The sequence below is a fragment of the Poecilia formosa genome, unplaced genomic scaffold (genome assembly GCF_000485575.1).
Source record: "Poecilia formosa unplaced genomic scaffold, Poecilia_formosa-5.1.2 Scaffold288, whole genome shotgun sequence".
Taxonomy (NCBI): Eukaryota; Metazoa; Chordata; class Actinopteri; order Cyprinodontiformes; family Poeciliidae; genus Poecilia; species Poecilia formosa.
In genome coordinates, this window is record NW_006800227.1 from 723,093 (window position 1) to 729,776 (window position 6,684).

Consider the following 6,684-nt stretch of genomic DNA (forward strand, 5'->3'; position numbering starts at 1 on the left):
CTCGTTATCCACAAACTCTCCGGCCAACCGGGACCACAGACATAAACTTTACAGGATAGACAGACACAGAGCCACACGCTGGGCAGCGTGTTGAGATGTAAACGCCGCATATAATTGTTCGTTCATAAAGATAAATCATTCTCACCGCTCCACAACGCGCACCTCTGAATTCACTACAAGTTATTCCTGCGGTTCCCATTGAGCTGCGCAACCAGAGCTAACGCGGCGGGCTTTAAACTCTAACCTAGAGTTTCTCCAAAGAATCATAATTTCTCACAGTAAGTTGATGTGAATATCCATACAGGTCAGCCTGTGTCCAGTTTGAGTGAAAGGAGGTGCGCACGATCCCGCTGCGGTAAAGCAGCGGCAGCGTGAGGCAAAGCGCAGAGGCGCCAGCTGTGTGATTGGTCTGCGTGCTGTCGGGTTTAAATGCATAAATTATAGACCTATTGTAAACCTATCCTTTAGGAATAAATCTGCTCTGCTGGTTAAATGCTAAGAGCAAAAGAGACGCTTGCAGCCCGGCTTTAAAAACAAAAAAATACGATTTTTTTTTTCTCTAGAAACGTAAACAAGCAACGCTTAGCCTGGAGGCGGGGCTAGTAAAGGATGGCGGGCCGCCAGGCTTATAATACACTGGGGGAAACCTGTCATGGCTGTGTTTTAGGCAAGACTGTGAGCGAGCTGACTCCCTTGGCTGAGAAGCAACCCCACACATGAATGGTTTCAGGATGCTTTACAGTTGCCATTAGACAAGACTGGTGGTAGCGTTCACCTCGTCTTCTCCGAACAAGCTGTTTTCCAGATGTCCCAAACAATCGGAAAGGGGATTCATCAGAGAAAATGACTTTACCCCAGTCCTCAGCAGTCCACTCCCTGCACCTTTTGCAGAATATCAGTCTGTCCCTGATGTTTTTCTTTGCTGCCCTCCTTGAGACCAGGCCTTGCTCCAAGAGTCTCCGCCTCACAGTGCGTGCAGATGCACTCACACCTGCCTGCTGCCATTCCTGAGCAAGCTCTGCACTGCTGGTAGCCCGATCCTGCAGCTGAAACACTTTTAATAGACGGTCCTGGCGGTTGCTGGTCTTTCTTGGGCCCTGGAGCCTTTTTGGCAACAATGGAGCCTCTCTCCTTGAAGTTCTTGATGATGCGATAGATTGTTGATTGTTTCTAGCTGCTCTTCCCTGTTAGGCCATTTTTGTGCAGTGCAGTGATGACTGCACGTGTTTCTTTACAGATAACCATGGTTCACAGAAGAGAAACAATGATGCCAAGCACCAGCCTCTTTTTAAAGTGTCCAGTGGTGTCATTCTTACTTAATCATGACAGACTGATCTCCAGCCCTGTCCTCATCAACACCCACACCTGTGTTAATGGAGCAATCACTGAAACGATGTTGGCTGGTCCTTCTAAGGCAGGGCTGCAATGAAGTTGAAATGTGTTTTGGGGGATAAAGTTCATTTTCTAGGCAAATATTGACTTTGCAATTAATTGCTGTTAAGCTGATCACTCTTTATAACATTCTGGAGTATATGCAGATTGCCATTATAAAAACTGAAGCAATAACATTAACATTTGAATCATTCTCAAAACTTTTGGCCATGACTGTAGTTTAGGATCTGGAGGAACAAAAGAAAGAATATCAACTGAAAACCCAGATAAATTAGCTAAAATCATCTCTTTATTCTAAATCAACTCAAGTTAAAAGCTTCAGCAGCTTTAATTTTATCCTCTGTCACAGGTTGTTATTCTGCTCTCAAAGCAACACAAACTAAACATAAAACCAAAGGTTTATTTTCTAGAGAAACTCTGTAAACTGCAAATACACAAAATCCTATCCAATATTTTTGGTCTGCAAATATCTTAGTACACTTATTTTAAATCTACTAAGTAACTGATCAGCAAGTTATAGGAGCTTGTTTTGAGTAAATAATTTCTGACTATTGATTAAAAAATTCCATTTGTATAGACAAATTATTCACTTCCAACATAAAAAATATCTTAGATGTGAATTAGTTTACTAGTAGAACTTTTTCATCAATATTAAGGAATTATTGACTTAAACAAGCTGCTATAAGCTGCTGAAAAGTTACTTATAAGTTAGCTTTGTCTTATTTCAAGTGAACTAAGATATTTGCACACTGAAAATGTGCAAACACAAAATACTTTGTAAGATTTTGTGTTTTTGCAGTGTAGATTCAACTGTTACCTTGAAAAGCTTTGAATTTTACACTGTAGAACAAATCTGGATCTGATTTTGGGAATTGAACATAAATAAGGAAATCGTCTCAAATCAAGTTTCGTTTCAGGAGAAACACAAACCCAGAGGATGATCTTTTGTCATGGTTGCTTTGTGTTTCCACTCCTCTGATGTTCTTGGCTGCAGCCCAGCAGTATTCAGCTGAACAGGTAACTGAGCGTCAGGAGCAAATTAAACAATAAAAACCTGCTGGACCAGATTCCTCAGAATGAGGAACAAAGACGTCAACGTTTCACACGCTATCAGGAGTTTATTTTCACTTTGACTACCTTGCTGGCCAATCCCTACTGTCACATATAAACCAATATCCTAAAAAATCTATTATTGCAACACAAAAAAACAAATGAAGTTACGTTGTGTGATTTAAATAGTCCAAACATAAAATAAGGTGATAGCTTTTGCTTAGCTTTATAAACTAAATAGCAAAGACATCTTTACATTATAAGTTATATGCGAATAAGATGTTTTCCATGCTAAACAATATTCTTAAGCTGAAGAGTTACAGTGATAAAGTGTTTATATTATTATTAATATTGATGGTAGAAATTAACACGAAAAGAAAAAAAATCAAGTAAAGTCATTTGTACTTGGATGCAGTATTGAGTTAAAATACAAAAGCACAATTATCAAAAACATACTTTTTCTAAATTAATCTGCTGAAGTAGAGCGAGTGGGTGAGACTTTTCAACCACAAATTCCAATTAACTTTCTAAAAGTGAAAGTTGATAGAAACTTAATGAAAACTTATTTTAGTCAACCTATTATTTTCAATTGTATAATGTTTGTACAGTGTGTCAGCCAGAGAAGGAGTGGCCAGATTTTGGGAGGAGTTTATGTTTCAAATGGAGAGAGACAGGTGACCAATGGCATCATGACCCTCCCACAACTGGTCTGGTTAGACTGGCTCTTCAACTCTCTTATGCTTAAATAAGGTTGTCTGAGAAACTTTGCCTTTGTATGAAAATAATGATGACTAATACAACAGCTTTATCTCGCGTATATCTTCCCAATTTGACTATGGGTAAGTTTTTAATCTTTGAGGTTATTAATTCACTTTGTTTATGTTGCACTAATTTTATAATTTTTTTTTTTACTAATTGTAGTTGGTTTAGTTTCTCACTAATCAGTCATATTGTTGGATCTGTATTCCTTTTAGATGCTCATAGTATTTTAATGTTATTGTAATCTGGTGCTGTGCTCGTACTTTTTACCTGTTTTCTACTTGGAACAAACTTCAACCAATTAACTATTTAAGTCAATCACAAATGATCAGAAATCTTAAAACCTATAAATCACAATCACAATTGAAATGCATCTCAATTTATCCATAGAAAGATAATGAGCAGTTTGCTTTATTTTAGGCTTTAGTTGAGTTATTTTTTTCTACTTGATAAATCTCAGATGTAACATAATTAGTCAGAAACATTTTGGGTTTTAATTATTAAGCCAGGTCTCCTGGAGACCTTTTAGTTGTATTGCCATATAAAATCACAGAGCAACATCCACACATGTAGGAAACATTTTGTATGTTTGATGATGCATATCATGTTTAAAATGTATTAATTTGTATTTAATTTAATCCTTTTTGCTGTTTGTTTTTTTCCAGAACGACCAATACATTTAAAAGAAGGTAAGACAGCACAGCAAAACTTCTCTGCACAACACGGATTAATCTGTGGTTAATTTGCAGACTTCCTTCCTGCTTTCCTTCTTTCCTTCCTTCTTCTCTTTCTCTACACTTTTGAAATGTTTGACATTGTGTTTAAATTTTACATTTCTACCGACTTTACAAAGATTTACCTTACAACAATGAAAACGAGAGTCTTCTAAATATATCTGAAAAAGGTATATTCAATTTTAACTTAACATATTTGTCCACATCATAACCCAGCTTGTAGTTTTAATCAAAAAACATAGGGTTGCTGGATTAGGGGAAGAAGTTATCATCATTTGATAATGATTTGGATTCTAAATTAAAGCAGAAATACATACTTGAATAACTTCAAAACTCAAACAAAAGACAATATAGATGTGTTTAAAGGGTCCAGCAGTTTTACACAAGGATTATTGAAATTATGAGTTTCAAACAGCTTCTCTGGCAACGTCAGTAACTGCGAGCAGAACCCATCTAAGCTTATATCAGATGTTGCAGATTTTCTGAATTTTCGGATGTTAAAAAAATTAATTTGTAAAGCATGCAGTGTGAAAGGATTTAAATGCTTACAAAGCTTTCTTTGTGTATGAGATCATTTTCAGATGTACGTATTCATTTCTGGAGTTGATTTAATCTTTCTGCTCTTTCTTTTTCTAGATATTCAAGGTAAAATTCTTAATATATCATGTCAATCTGGACAAAATCTTACTTTTATTATGCAAAATGTTTTGAAATCTAATACTTCTGTAACTCTCGAAAAAGAAAACATCCATGGGACTCCAAATCTACAGGCCACCAACGACAATGAACTAGATCAACATTTTAAGAACCAAGTGACAACGTGCAACTTGAATGTGACTTTGAATAATCCAACCTTCAATGATACTGGAAGAAACATCTTAACATATCGTGATGAACAGTTATGTCACACTATCATTCAAATGAATGAGACAGAGACAAACAAAGAGGATTCACAAGGTGAGAAATCTGTAATAAATCTCTAAGCATGAACTTTTGCAGTCAAACAATAAGCAATTCCAGCTTTTGGTTGGATCTGGTTATTTATGTTGGGGAATAAAGTTCAAATGTTGGAAAAATGACACAGAAGTGTCATTCCTTGAATTCTGTCCACTGAATCACATTTTCTTTTCTCCTATCTCCTCCGCTCACATTAAAAAACTGTTCTTATTTTTTTTAATGGTAGTTGATACATTTTAATTGAACATACTTGGTTCATCAAGCAGGTTTGTGAAGGAATAGTTAAGGGTGCTGGATTGGGACAAAAATGTTAGCATTTTTATGATTGTGATCCCAAATTAAAACACAAGAACTATTTTACCTGACTTTAAAATAGGTTCTCCATCAGCTGTAAGGTTACTTTGTTACAAAAGACTATCCTAATTATTTAATGTTTAAACTGAAGTTAGGATTTTTAAGTCTAGAATAGAAGTTTTTCAAAATGCATATATCCTATACCTTGTTCTTCATCCGTTAGATCAGTGGTCCCCAAACTTTTTCCTGCAAGGGCCACATAACTGTTCCCTTTTTTGGTGAGGGGCCGGAGTCAGTTTTTCGACAGAAAAACCTTTCAAAATTTATTTATTTTTATTTGCTGGACGACGACGACATTTTCCCGTTTCTCAATAGATTTTTACCCAGAATTCAAATGGAGAAAAAAAAACGTCAGTGAAACGGTGACTGGGACTGACTAGTATATATTCCATTGAGGCAGTTCCCAAACTTTTTCTTCTGCGCCCCCTCAGTGGTTTCCATTCTAAGGTAAAAACCCAGCACATACAGTGTTCATGTTTTGTTTTTTTTTTTCATCCAGACGGCTTCCCGCGTCCCCCCTGCAATGACACGGCGCCCCCCCTAGGGGGCTCGCCCCACAGTTTGGGAACCTCTGCATTAAGGGAAAGTAAGTTTCACATCTGCTCAAGAGCCCCCTGGTGGTTGAAGAAAAATCCACATATAAACCAGAAAATACAATATATAAAAAAAAATCGGAATGCGCTCTAGCATTGTTCAGGGGGCCGGATCAAATGAGGAGGCAGGCCGCATGCGGGCCGCAGCCTGGGGACTCCTGCGTTAGATGTTCTCGTTCTTCTTTGTCTTCTTCTTATTATTATAACATCTTTATTGTGAAAGTAGAAACAAAACTAGTAGCTAATTTTACTTTTGGCTAAAAGTAATAGACATGTATACTTTATTGATACTTTGTGTATTATTTAATTGTATGTTTTTATTCTGTATTTAATTATTTTTCTTTTCTTCTTCAGAAAACAACATTTCTCTGGGAACTGATGATGTCATTGTTGCTGTCTTTCTTGTTTTTGTTACTGTTGTTGCTGTTTTGCTTTTTGGTGTTGATAAAGTTAAAAAAGTTGTTGACATAATTCGTTTGCTTTTCAAAATTTTTAAAATAATTTGTTAACTATTTCGGAATAATTTTCACAAATAAGATGATTATATTAATAATGACATGAAGGCTAATCATAAATTCAGCTAAATGTGACACACGTCAGCGTTCCAGTATTATCAATAATTTATATATTGCAAATTAAATTTGTACTTTCAAACCAAATCTGGTTCATGTTGCTTTTCTCCTAATCTGGTTCATGTAGCTTAAATATATATAAGCTACAGCAAAACTTCTATGCACAACACACACACACACACATATATATATATATATATATATATATATATATAGCACGGAGGCCCTCATCCTGGCCGCCCAGGAACAGGCCCTAAACACCAGAGCAATAGA